The sequence below is a fragment of the Hippopotamus amphibius genome, chromosome 3, assembly GCF_030028045.1.
Source record: "Hippopotamus amphibius kiboko isolate mHipAmp2 chromosome 3, mHipAmp2.hap2, whole genome shotgun sequence".
In the NCBI taxonomy this organism is placed as follows: domain Eukaryota; kingdom Metazoa; phylum Chordata; class Mammalia; order Artiodactyla; family Hippopotamidae; genus Hippopotamus; species Hippopotamus amphibius.
In genome coordinates, this window is record NC_080188.1 from 146,667,759 (window position 1) to 146,682,267 (window position 14,509).

The 14,509-nt window shown below is 37.0% G+C and overlaps 1 protein-coding gene and 1 pseudogene across 1 annotated transcript in view; one reads left to right on the forward strand and one right to left on the reverse strand.

Annotated features, from left to right (window-relative positions):
• SMYD3 (SET and MYND domain containing 3) overlaps positions 1-14,509 on the forward strand; it is a 684,321-nt gene that overhangs the window by 96,770 nt on the left and 573,042 nt on the right. The gene's annotated exons all lie outside the window — the stretch shown is intronic.
• Positions 5,533-7,911, reverse strand: LOC130848002 (tigger transposable element-derived protein 1-like; annotated as a pseudogene).

The window sequence follows — 14,509 nt, forward strand, 5'->3', positions numbered from 1 at the left end:
TTCTAAATTTATTTTTAGTGGCTAATCTAACGGCACGGTCTTAGATATATAGAAAATTTAGTTGTTTACAAAGAATTTCATATCTGTTTTCTTTTTAGGATTTTTCTGAGATGTAGATGGGGCACACATTATCCTATTGTAGGTGAAGAAACAGTGGCTTCTAGCTAATAAAAGTGTGGACAGTGACCTACATAGGAATATGCTTGCCGTATCAGAGTTAAACTATCAATAATCAGCATTTTACTTTAACAGGAAAACACTAGCAGTATTCCCGCTAAGGTCAGAAACATACTCAATGCAGCTGACAAGAGAAAACAACTAGAGGCATCATAATTGGGAAACTATTTCCCTTTGCATTTGATACGGTATTTTACTTGGAAAACCCTAGCGAATCAATGGCAAAACTGACTCGAACAATGAACCTAAAGAGCGTTATGCCAAATGAAAGAAACCGACACAAAAGACCACATATTGTATGAATCCATTTATATGAAATGTTCGCAATGGGCAAATCTATAGAGACAGAAAGTAGGTTAGTGGTTGCCTGAGGCTGGGGGGTGGGGATAGGTTGGGGATGGGAAAGTGACTCTATATGGGCACAAGGTTTCTTTTTGGGGTGATGGAACTGTTTTAAAATCAGATCGTGGTTTTGGCTATACAAACTCTATAAATATACTAAAGTGTATTGAATTGTATACTTAAAAGGAGTAACTTTCCTTATATATAAATTTTTCTTAATAAAGTGTTTTTAAAAATCTAATTCAAAAAGTAAAATAATTCAGTAAGATAGTAGGATATAAAATTAACATAGAAAAATCAAAAGCCTTCATATACATAAACAATAGCTGGTTAGAAAATATAATGGAAGAGAAGACCCCATTTATAATAGTAACAGAAAAGATAAAATACTCAGGAATTAAACTTTAAAACTGTGCAAAATTTATTTGAAGCAAACTTCAAAACACTCCTGAAAGGCTTAAAGATAGAACTGAATGGAACTAAAGTCATGCCTCATTCTAGGACAGGAAGACAACACTGTAAAATTTTAATCAAGGATTTCAGTGAGTGGTTAATTTGAGAGATGATCCCAGGAAGCACGTGCCGGAGTGGGGAGTGAGATGAAATGGAATGAAGCCAGTGTTAGGGTGTGTTCATGAATGGGCTCCTGCTGTTAGCAGCTGGATCTCAATCCTTCTGGGGGCTTTTGTGAAGCTGGATAGAACTCAGTTCAGAGTTCTCTGACTTGAGGGCAAAGAAGCTGGAGTATAAAATTCACCAGCTCCTTCCCAGCTTTAGCGGCTGGCTTCTGCCTGGTACTCTGGCCTGCCCTTGACAAGCTTCTAGCCAGTGAACGCTCTCAGGCAGAGAGTAGCTGTGACCAGTAGTAGAAAGCTGCAAGAGTGTAAGGGGGTGGTGAGTGCCGAGTAGACCAGCAGCTTATGCATTTCAGATCTGTGCTGTTGAGGTGTAGAAGATATTCAAGTTTCAAACCAAACTGAGGAGATAGATGTACTCTCTAGGCTTTGTTGTTTACTTGGTGTCATGCGTGTCTCCAGTACCTGGAGAACTATAGTCTTCTCTGAGTGGGACCATAAATGAGTCAGGGAGCAGTTTTGCATTTTTTCTGCTGAAAAGAGTTGGTGGGCTTTTCCACCACAGGGCCTTTTCCAGGCCTGCTCAGAAGTCTGGACTAGATCTTGGAAAGAGTTATTCTTGCTGTGACCAGCTTCACATTGTGCCTGTGGTTTTTGCCAGTTAAATTTAATCAAATAGGATAAATTAACATCGACAAGATAATTGTTTATTTTTAAAAAGCAAACAAATTTTTTGTTCAGCTTGCCTCTGCCAGTTTGAATTCTACCATACTTGTTCCTTGAACCCTACTATCACAGTATGAAATAAGGAAAGCGTAATTTTGCAGACAGATATGTTGATGTGACTTTTGAGTGTTGATCAAGGAACTATACAGTGCATGAGATACATAATGTTTTTATGAATCAAAGATTCAGGATTCTGCCAATAACTCTTTCAATTCAGTATTTTACTTGATTTTCTTCTCATAAATCCTCAACTGCTATTTTTATTTGATGAGGCCTATTATTTCCAAAAAGTTATTTGAATGAGAATGTATCAGTAAACTAGTTGGCTAATTAAAAATATCTCTTGATTTTGAAAACCTGAACAGTGTGACATATTGAAAGGGAATATGCAAATAAGTGTATTACAGTATATCGTCTGTGAAACCTGCAGGTAGACATTTATATCCATTATAAAGATGTTGATTTTCACCTTTGTTCCCAATAGATACACTAAGCCAGACTAGCTTAAAGGTGTTGCTTGATAGTCATTTTTCTTGCCAACTTGCATTGTCTGCTTATTTTCTGTTGTTGTTCCTTTCTTGTTCTGCCTTCATTTGAATTGAGTATTTGTAAATATTCCATTTTATCTCTTCTTTTGGTTTATTAGCTATACTTTTTGTGGTCATTGGTGTAGGATTTAGAATATTTATCTCTCACTTATCATAGTCAACTATTAAATAATATTATATACTTAACATATAATGTAAGGACCTTATAATAGTATACTTCCACTTTCTCCCTCCCATCTTTGGTGCCATTTTATCCTAAATTTTACTTGTATGTGTTATAAATCCCACTGTATATTATCATTTTTGCTTTAAATAGTAAATTATCTTTCAAGTAAAATTTTAAAATGTGAAACAAAATTTTTTATTCTTTACATATATAACGTTTCCTATATATCTTTATCTGAATTTCCATCTGGTATTCTTTTTCTTCAGCTTCCTTTAAAAATTTTTAATTTTCAGGTCTTCTGGTACCAAATTATCTTTGCATTTGTCTGAAATTTTTGTTTTGTTTCCATTTTAAATGTTTTTGTTTGGTACAGAATTCTGGCTTGACCTCCCTCCCTCCCTCCTTTCTTTTACCTTTCAGTGCTTTACAGATGTTCCATTGTCTTCTGCTTTGCATTGCCTCAAGGTGATTTCAGTGTAAAACCTTCTCAGTGACCTGTAAAATCTATATGATCTCCAACTTTCTGACTCTTGGACTTCATTTCCTCCTCCTTCCTCCTTCCCTCATTCAAGCAGGCTAAGTGCTTACCTGCTGTGCGTTTTTGTATTTATTGTTCCATTTTTGTGGGCACTCTTCTCTCAGATACTCTTATGACTCAGGCTTTCACCTCATGCAGGTCATTGTATGAGAAAAGCATTCTGTGGCTATGCTATATATAATAGTAATAACCTTCCACTCTGCATTTATTTTCCCTCTGACCCTACTTTATTTTTATCCATAATGCTTATCACTGTGTGACATGTTTTTTCTTGATTTGTTCTGTTTTTCTTCTTGTTTCTTCTATTGAATTTTAAACCCAACTGGGGAGGGAATTAATTTTTTCTTTGTCGTCAAGAATAGTGCCTGGCACTTAATAGGGGTTCGGTAAGTATACGTGAAAAGAAAGAAGAGAAAGACAGATAGACAGCAGGCTTCAGTTCATTAAGGAAGTGATGGTATACATTTTGGGAATTAAAAATAGCTCTCTTTATCCTTAAAATAATATTAAATATGAGGGTGCTTATGAGTTCATTGTGTGGAAACCTTATGGCCTCTGTTAATAATTCTGTAGCTGACCATGAGTATGTTATGCTCTCTGAGCCTGATAAATGAAGGAATGGGGTCAGGCAGTGTCTAAGGCACCATCCAACTATTTATTCATTCATTATAAACAGTTTCATAATGAAGTCTCCTTTCTAGATTTCCCTGCAAAAATCCATTGTAACAAGATTAAATTCACAGTAGGGAGATTAACTATATCATTTTCCTACGCAGAAAACCTTTGTTGGTTTTTGATTGCCCTAAAATTCTTTGATCCATCATTAAAGGCCCTCCACCGTGTCATTCCATCCTGTCTCCAGTATTCTATATCACCATTCCTACTCTATATCCCATACCTATTCTCCATTTTCTTTTTTTACATGCTGCTTTTGTTCCTTCCATTAGGAGTTCCTGCCTCCCATTCCTATTTGTCAAAACCCTTTCCATCTTTCATGTCTAATATTAAATGCTACCTTCTTTGTGATGTCTTTCCCAGTGCTCAGAATTAAATGATTGTTTCTTAATCAGAATTTCTTTTGTATTCTGTTGAAATACGGTATTTGAATATGCTCAACAGATAATAGGGCCTCAAAAGCTTCTTATTGAATTTAAAACATTAAATAATCTCATTGTTTCCTGACATAGGTAAGTACGTTGGCATAGGGCAATAACAGTGACTCTAGGAAAAATCCTGCAGCCAGTGAAGTTCTTTTTAACCCACCCCCGTTTTCCTTTGAAGGAGCATTGACCTCTCTTGCGGTGTTACCTTGTCTTTCTCACTTTGCACTTGATAACTGGGGCTATGTGCTCCAGCTTTCCTCTCCCTGAGCAGCAGCCTCCTCTAGCTCCATTTTAGAGTTAAAAGTCTCTTTTTTATATTATTGCCTTTATTTATCCTCTGTTATTTTAAGGTACCTCTAAATTCTTTACAGTTGTTTTTTAGTATTTTTTATTTAGTATTTTAAGTCCTATGAGATTGCCTTTAATACAGACCTATGGCTTTCTGACTTTCAATAAAATAAAATCACATTAAACTTTAGTTTTAAGGTCATAGTTTTCCCCATTTCTCTCATGCATTTGAAGGTTGCCTTTTCGATATTATCATTTTATTACATTTTATTGCCTTTAGTGTTTTTGTATAAAGGGCATCGCTGATATCCTTTTATTCAAATTCTTTTGATAACTTTTACTGCTTTTCACAAATCGGTAAAGGAATCTTTAAAAAAGGAAATGAATTTATCAAGCCATTTACTATTATTTATTGTAAGATACATAAAAATGTACATCTATTATAGCCTTCTTGGTAGTTTCATGTATTTAATCACAGTAAAATATTGAATATAATCTTGATATAAATTAAACTTCTGCCTGTAATTAGTAATTTAGATTACTCCTTGTCTGTCAGTGTTGCAGAGTTGACCCTTACCTATTATATTTAACAATGTAAAAATGGAAGAAGAATAGATATTTGAGGAGTTTAGAGTTTATGTCAGTGTAGGATATCATACGCTTACAAGATCACGTCTTGACAAGTACAGGTACACCTCAGAGATACTGTGGGTTGGGTTCCAGGTCACCGCAATAAAACAAATATATCACAGTAAAGTGAGTCACAATTTTTTGTGCATGTAAAAGTTATGTTTACACTATACTGCAATCTATGAAGTGTGCATGTAAAAGTTATGTTTACACTACACTGCAATCTATGAAGTGTGCATGTAAAAGTTATGTTTACGCTATACTGCAATCTATGAAGTGTGCATGTAAAAGTTATGTTTACATTATACTGCAATCTATGAAGTATGCATGTAAAAGTTATGTTTACACTATACTGCAGTCTATAAAGTGTGCAATAATATTATATCTAAAAAAACAACGTACATACCTTAACTTAAAAATACTTTGTTGCTAAAAAATGCTAACTATCATCTGAGTCCTTTGCTGGTAGAGGGTCTTCCCTTGATGTTGAAGGCTGCTGATTATCAAGGTGGTGGTCACTGAAGGTGGGGGTGGCTGTGGCAACCTTTTATTTATTTTTTTTAATTAATTAATTTATTGGCTGCATTGGGTCTTTGTTGCTGTGTGTGGGCTATCTCTAGTTTCTGTGAGCAGGGACTACTCTTCATTGCAGTGCATGGGCTTCTCATTGCAGTGGCTTCTCTTGTTGTGAAGCACAGGCTCTAGGCACGAAGGCTTCAGTAGTTGTGGCATGTGGGGTCTGTAGTTGTGGCACACGGGCTTTGTTGCTCTGTGGCATGTGGGATCTTCCCAGACCAGGGATTGAACCCGTGTCCCCTGTATTGGCAGGTGGATTCTAACCATTGCACCACCAGGGAAGTCCCTGTGGCAATTTCTTAAAATGAGACAACAGTGAAGTTTGCTGCATCTGTTGACTCTTCCTTTCATGAATGATGTTTCTGTAGTATGCAGTGCTGTTTGATAGCATTTTACTCACAGTAGAACTTCTCCCCCAAATAGAGTCAGTCCTCCCAAACCCTGCTGCTGCTTTATCAACTAAGTTTATATAATATTCTAAATTACTTGCCATCATTTCAGCATCTTCCCCGGGAGTGGAGTCCATCTCACAAAACCACTTTCTTTGCTCATCAGTAAGACAGCTTCTCATTCATTAACGTTTTCTCATGAGATTGTAGCAATTCAGTCCCATCTTCAAACTATACTTCTAATTCTGGTTCTTCTGCTCTTTCCATTACATCTACAGTTACTTCCTCCACTGAAATCTTGAACCCCTCAAAGTCATCCGTGAGTGTTAGAATCGACTTCTTCCAAACTCCTGTTAATGTTGATATTTTGTCTTCCAATGAATGTCGAATGTTCTTTTTTTTTAAATAAGACTAGTTTTTTTTTTTAAATTTATTTATTTATGGCTGCATTAGGTCTTCATTGCTGCACACGGGCTTTCTCTAGTTGTGGTGAGCGGAGGCTACTCTTCATTGTGGTTTGCGGGCTCCTCATTTTGGTGGCTTATCTTGTGGAGCATGGGCTCTAGGCTCATGGACTTCAATAATTGTAGCACATGGGCTCAATAGTTGTGGCTCACGGACTCTAGAGCGCAGGCTCAATAGTTGTGGTGCACAGGCTTAGTTGCTCTGCGGCGTGTGGGATCTTCCCAGACCAGGGCTTGAACCTGTGTCCCCTGCATTGGCAGGTGGATTCTTAACAACTGCGCCACCTAGGAAGTCCTGAATCTCAAATGTTCTTAATGGCATCTAGAATGGTGATTCCTTTCCAGAAAGTTTTCAGTGTACCTTACACAGATCCATCAGAGGAATGACTAGCTCTAACCTTAACAAAATGTATTTCTTAAATAATGAGATTTGAAAATCGAAATTACTCCTTGATCCATGGGCTGCAAACAGATGCTGTGTTGGTAGCATGAAAACAACAAGAATCTCCTTGTACATCTCCATCAGAGCTCTTAGGTAGCCAGGTGCATTGTCAATGAGCAGTGATATTTTGAAAGGAATCTTTTTTTCTGAGCAGTTGGTCTCAATAGTGGGCTTTAAATGTTCAGTAAACCATGTTGTAAACAGATGTGCTGTCATCCAGGCTTTGTTGTTCCATTTATAAAGCACATGCAGAGTAGACTTAATGTAATTCTTAACAGTCCTAGGATTTTCAGAATGGTAAATGAGCATTGGCTTCAACTTCAAGTCACCAGCTGTATTAGCCCCCTAACGAGAGAGTCAGCCCTTCCTTTGAAGCCAGGCATTGACTTCTCTCTAGCTAACAAAGACCTAGATGGCATCTTCTTCCAATAGAAGGCTGTAACTATATTGAAAATCTTTTGTTTGGTGTAGCCACCTTCATTAATTATGTTAGCTTTATTTTCTGGATAACTTGCTGCAGCTTCTACATCAGCACTTGTGGCTTCATCTTGTACTTTTATGTTATGGAGATGGCTTCTTTCCTTAAACCTTCGGAACCAACTTCTGCTAGCTTCAAACTTTTCTTCTGCAGCTTTGTCACTTTTCTCAGTGTCCATAAAACTGAAGAAAGTTAGGGCCTTGTTCTGGATGAAGCTTAGATTTAAGGGAATGTTGTGGACCAACCACTAAAATTTTCTCTGTATCAGCAATAAGGCTGTTTTGCTTTCTTATCATTCTTATGTTCACTGAAGTAGCACTTTTAATTTCCTTCCAGAACTTTTCCTTTACATTTGCAATGTGGCTAACTGCTTGGCACAAGAGGGCTAGCTTTGGGCCTATGTCAGCTTTCAGTATGCCTCTTCACTAAGCTTAATCATTTCCAGCTTTTGATTTAAAATGAGAGATGTTCGACTATACTACTGAAAGTAATCTATAGATTCAGTGAAATCCCTATTAAATTACCAATGGCATTTTTCACAATTTGTATGGAAGCCCAAGAGATCCCGAATAGCCAAAGCAATCTTGAAAAAGAAAAATGGAGCCTGAGGAATCAGGCTCCCCGAGTTCAGACTATACTACAAAGCTACAGTAATCAAGACAGTATGATACTGGCACAAAAACAGAAATATAGATCAATGGAACAGAACAGGAAGCCCAGAGATAAACCCATGCACATATGGTCACCTTATCTTTGACAAAGGAGGCAAGAATATACAGTGGAGAAAAGACAGCCTTTCATAGGTGGTGCTGGGAAAGTGGGACAGCTACATGTAAAGGAATGAAATTAGAACACTTCCTAACACCGTACACAAAAATAAACTCAAAATGGATTAAAGATCTAAATGTAAGGCCAGACACTATAAAACTCTTAGAGGAAAACACAGGCAGAACACTCTATGATGTAAATCACAGCAAGATGTTTTTTGACCCACCTCCTAGAGTAATGGAAATAAAAACAAAAATAAACAAATGGGACCTAATGAAACTTAAAAAGCTTTTGCACAGCAAAGGAAACCATAAACAAGACAAAAAGACAACCCTCAGAATGGGAGAAAATATTTGCAAATGAAGCAACTGACAAAGGATTAATCTGCAAAATATACAAGCAGCTCATGCAGCTCAATATCAAAAGAGCAAACAACCCAATCCAAAAATGGGCAGAAGACCTAAATAGACATTTCTCCAAAGAAGACATGCAGATGGCTAACAAACACGTGAAAAAGATGCTCAACAACACTAATCATTTGGCTAACCAACACATGAAAAAGATGCTCAACAACACTAATCATTAGAGAAATGCAAGTCAAAGCCACAATGAAGTATCATCTCACACCGGTCTGAATGGCCATCATGAAAAAATCTGGAAACAATAAATGCTGGAGAGGGTGTGGAGAAAAGGGAACCCTCCTGTACTGTTGGTGAGAATGTAAATTGATACAGCCACTATGGAGAACAGTATGGAGGTTCCTTAAAAAACTAAAAATAGAACTACCATATGACCCAGCAATCCCACTACTGGGCATATACCCTGAGAAAACCATAATTGAAAAAGATACATATACCACAGTGTTCACTGCAACACTATTTACAATAGCCAGGACGTGGAAGCAACCTAAATGTCCATTGATAGGTGGATGGATAAAGAAGATGTGGCACATATATACAGTGTAATATTACTGTGCCATAAAAAGGAATGCAATTGAGCTATTCGTAGTGAGGTGGATGGACCTAGAGTCTGTCATACAGAATGAAGCAAGCCAGAAAGAGAAGAACAAATACTGTTTGCTAACACATATATATGGAATCTAGAAAAATGGTACTGATGAACCCAGTGGAAGGGCAAGAATAAAAACGCAGACGCAGAGAACAGACTTGAGGACAGCAGAGGCATGGGAAAGGGGAAACTGGGACAAAGTAAGAGAGTAGCTTTGACATATGTATATATACTACCAAATGCAAAATGGGTGGCTAGTGGGAAGCTGCTGCATAGCACAGGGAGATCAACTCGATGCTTGGTGATGACCTAGATGGGGTGGGAAAGGGAGGGTTATGGGGATATATGTATAAATACAGCTGATTCACTTTGTTGTACAGCAGCACGTGGCACAACACTGTAAAGCAATTATATTCCAATAAAGATCTGACAAAAAAAAAAGTAAAGTGAGAGGTGTTCAACTCTTCCTTTCATTTGAACATTTAAATATTGTTGTATCTCAGGGAATAGGGAAGCCTGAGGAGAGGGAGGGAGATGACGAATGGCTGGTTGGTGGAGCAGTCAGAACATATACAACATCTGTCAGGTTCACCGTCTTACATGGGCAAGGTACGTGGTGCCCTCAAACAATTACAATAATAAAATCAAAGATCACTGATGACAGATCAATATAACAAATATAATAATAATGAAAATGTTTGAAATACTGTGAGAATTACCAAAATGTGACACAAGAAATGTGAAGTGAGCAAGTGCTTTTGGAAGAATGGTGCTAAAGACAGGGTTGCCACAAACCTTCAACTTGTAAAAAATGCAGTGTCTGTGAACTGCAGTAAAGCAAAGCTACATGAGTTACGCTTGTATTAATAGTACAAATGTATTTAGAACTTCCAGATGCTTGTAAATGCTTTACATACTCCATTATTTTTAATCCTTACAGCAATCCCATTATTAATTCCATTTGCTAATAAGGGAATTGAGCTAGAATTTAGGTAAATAGTCTCAGGTCATATCATTAGTTGGCGGAACTGGGTCTGGAACTCTGGCTTCTAGCAATAAAAAAAACCTTTGTTTACTTTTTTTTCTTTTTAATATACTGGGTTTAAGATTTCATTTGGAGGACAAAAGGATTTTACTATTTAAAATAAAAATATTAAATACCACTGGTCTACAAAGTTCATTTCGTTATTGTTACTTATCCTTTGATGTCACTTTTACTGTGATCTTGATGCATTCTTTGATTCTGTGTTGCTGTTTAACTTTCTGATGTTTGTGAGAAATATATTTATGTCTTGAATTGCATCTATTTGGGTATAAACTTCCCATAGATAAGTTCATTAGACTGGATGTTCCTGGAGAACTTATATTTCTTTGTATCTCCCATATGGCACCCAGCGCAGTACCTTGACCTATACATTTTTCAACAAGTAAACTTGGTTTAACTGGTTGAATAAACCCATATTTTTGTCCTTGGGGAAACAATTTTAATTTGGTGTAAAATGTGCTACTGATAGTAATTAACAATCTTGAGAATGTCACATAAGAACAGCAGTTCTGCCCCACCCACCCCAATTTCTTATTCATACAGTGACACCTATAAATTTGTAGGTTGAAACAAGAAAAAAGTTTTAAGCTACAAATCTGTGGAACATGCTTTTCCTGCAAAGGGATGGCTAATGTGACTTGTGTATTCTAATTAAGCTTTTTTTGAAGCTGAGCATTCAAATTTGCATTCTTACTTGATTAATATTCACTACCACTATTTTTATGCAGATCACATGAAAAATGAACCCTGCGTGCCAGGATAACTTGCAAGATATTACTATTCATCAGCATGAATCAATAAGCTCACAAGTATAACAATATCCACTGGGAAAAGTAAAAAAAGCTGTTACTAAGGTCATATAATATGAAAGAAAAAGGAGAAAAAATTCATTTTTGCTTTGAAAAACCATAAAAATGTTTCAAGAGAAAATTAGTATGACTATCCAAGATCAAAAACCAATAGATGAAGTTCTGTTATATTTTACTACATGCATGAACCTTGAAAACATTAGGCTAAGGGAAATAAGCCAGACACAAAAGGACAAATGTGGTATGATTCCACTTATATGAAATATTTAGAACAGGCAAATTCAGTGAGACAGAAAGTAGATTAGAGGTTACCAGGGCCTGGTAGGGAGGAAGAAATGGGACTTATTGCTTAATGGTTACAGAATATTTTTGGTGGGGGGGTGATTTAAAAATTTTGGGAATAGTGTCAACGATTGCACAAAATTGTGAATGTAATTAAGGCGATTTAATTGCATTTAAAAATGGTTGAAATGGCAACTTTTGTGTTATATATTTTAAAGTTAAAAAAGCATATAAATTAATGGGATGGAAATTTAAACATTTTCTGCAGTCTTTGAATGAAGAAAGTAACCGATTTCACAGTGAACCAGGTCGCACCACTGGCCTGGGGCTTACTCTCTGCCTGTGAGTAAGCCTTGCCTGGCATGCCTCCAGGTTTTGCATGATATCAGAGCCCTGTGAGGTGGGTCAGGTGGACAGAGAAATCTAAAAGTGATCAGCTTATTCCTATACACTAACAACGAAAAATCAGAAAGAGAAATTAAGGAAACAATCCCCTTTACCATCGCAACAAAAAGAATAAAATACCTAGGCATAAACCTACCTAAGAATACAAAAGACTTGTATTCAGAAAACTATAAAACACTGATGAAGGAAATCAAAGATGACATGAACAGATGGAGAAATATACCATGTTCTTTGATTGGAAGAATCAACATTGGAAAATGACTATACTACCCAAAGTAATCCACAGATTCAGTGCAATCCATATCAAATTACCAATGGCATTCTTTACAGAGTTAGAACAAAAAATTTTACAATTTGTGTGGAAACACAAAAGACCCCAAATAGCGAAAGCAATCTTGAGAAAGAAACATGGAGCCTGAGGAATCAGGCTCCCCGAGTTCAGACTGTACTACAAAGCTACAGTAATCAAGACAGTGTGGTATTGGCACAAAAACAGAAATATGGATCAGTGATACAGGATAGAAAGCCCAGAGATAAATCCACACACATATGGTTGCCTAATATATGACAAAGGAGGCAAGAACATGCAATGGAGAAAAGACAGCCTTTTTAATAAGTGCTGGGAAAACTGGGCAGCTACATGTAAAAGAATGAAACTAGAACACTACTTAACACCATACACAAAAATAAACTCAAAATGGATTAAAAACCTAAATCTAAGACCGGACACTATAAAACTCTTAGAGGAAAACATAGGCAGAACACGTTCTATGACATAAATCATAGCAAGATCCTTCTTGACCTACCTCCCAGAATAATGGAATAAAATAATGGAATAAAATGGAAATAAATGGAATAATGGAAATAATGGAAATAAAAACAAAAATAAACAAATGGGACCTAATGAAACTTAAAAAGTTTTTGCACAGTAAAGGAAACCATAAACAAGACAAAAAAGACAACCCCCAGAATGGGAGAAAATATTTGTAAATGGAGCAACTGACAAAAGATTAATCTCCAAAATACACAAGCAGCTCATGCAGCTCAATATCAAAAAAGGAAACAAGCCAATCCAAAAATGGGCAGAAGACCTAAATAGACATTTCTCCAGAGAAGACATAAAGATGGCCAAAAGACACATGAAAAGATGTTCAACATCACTAATCAGAGGAATGCAAGTCAAAACCACAATGAGGTATCACCTCACACCAATCAGAATGACCATCATTAAAAAATCTGGAAACAGTAAATGCTGGAGAGGGTGTGGAGAAAAGGGAACCCTCCTGTACTGTCGGTGGGAAAGTAAATTGATACAGCCACTATGGAGAACAGTATGGAGGTTCCTTAAAAAACTAAAAATAGAACTACCATATGACCCAGCAATCCCACTCCTGGGCATATACCCTGAGAAAACCTTAATTGAAAAAGATACATATACCACAGTGTTCATTGCAGCACTATTTACAATAGCCAGGACACGGAAGCAACCTAAATGTTCATTGACGGATGGATAAAGAAGATGTGGCACGTATATACAGTGTAATATTACTGTGCCATAAAAAGGAATGCAATTGAGCTATTCGTAGTGAGGTGGATGGACCTAGAGTCTGTCATCGAGAGTGAAGTAAATCAGAAAGAGAAAAACAAATACTGTTTGCTAACACATATATATGGAATCTAGAAAAATGGTACTGATTAATCCTGTGGCAGGGTAGGAGTAGAACTGCAGTCGTAGAGAATGGACTTGAGGACACTGGGGGAAGCTGGGTTGTAGTGAGAGAGTAGCATCGACATATACACACTACCAAATGTAAAATACACGGCTAGTGGGAAGCTACTACAGAGCACAGGGAGATCAGCTTGATGCTTTGTGAAGACCTAAAGGGGTGGATAGGGAGATTGGGAGGGAGGCTCAAGAGGGAGGGGATATGGGGATATATGTATACACGTGGCTGATTCACTTTGTTGTGCAGCAGTAAGTGACAGAATACTGTAAAGCAATTATACTCCAATAAAGATTAAAAAAATAATAAAAGATTAAAGTGATCAGCTTGTGAGACTATCGTTGGGAAAGGAACTGGCTGACCTGGAGTAGGAGACTGAAATGAAAGTTTGCAAATTTAAAGTCTTAAAAGAATGACAAGAGTGAAGAAAAAGAAAATGAGAGAGCAGTGCTAAGAAAAGACCAGATGTACAGTGGAGGAAGCTGGATAGCTTCTTCCTCTGCCCTCTGAAAGCACGTACAGCTGTTCATTCCATTCTTTACTCTTTGTAAACCTTCCTCCACTGGACTGAGAGATCAGGGGTCATGTCCATCTCTGTATCCTCAGTGTTTGGAACATGAAAGGGACTCAGTGAGTAAATAAGGGTCAAGTACAGGGATTGAGGGAAGGTTTATCACAGCGTTCTGGTTGGCACAGTCAGAATCATCAGGCCAAACAACCAGCAAGAGAGACATTTGAAACTGCGGTAAAAAGGAGGTGGAACAGTTAAAAATGGCTAAGTGAATACCTTCATTTACTTCAGCTTCCTCTTGAAATCCAACTAGAATACCAAAGAAAAGAATTTTTTTAAAAGTGAGGGGCGTTGGCATAAACAGACAACAATGTAAAAAATAGGAGGAAAAAAAAACCCCAACAATATTAGAAGGTGACTTAAAAAGCCAGAGATTCACTTAGAAGGAACACAAATGTTGAAGTCTAAACAGACTATAGAAAGTGAATTTTTGCTAGCATCCTGGACTTGTGGAA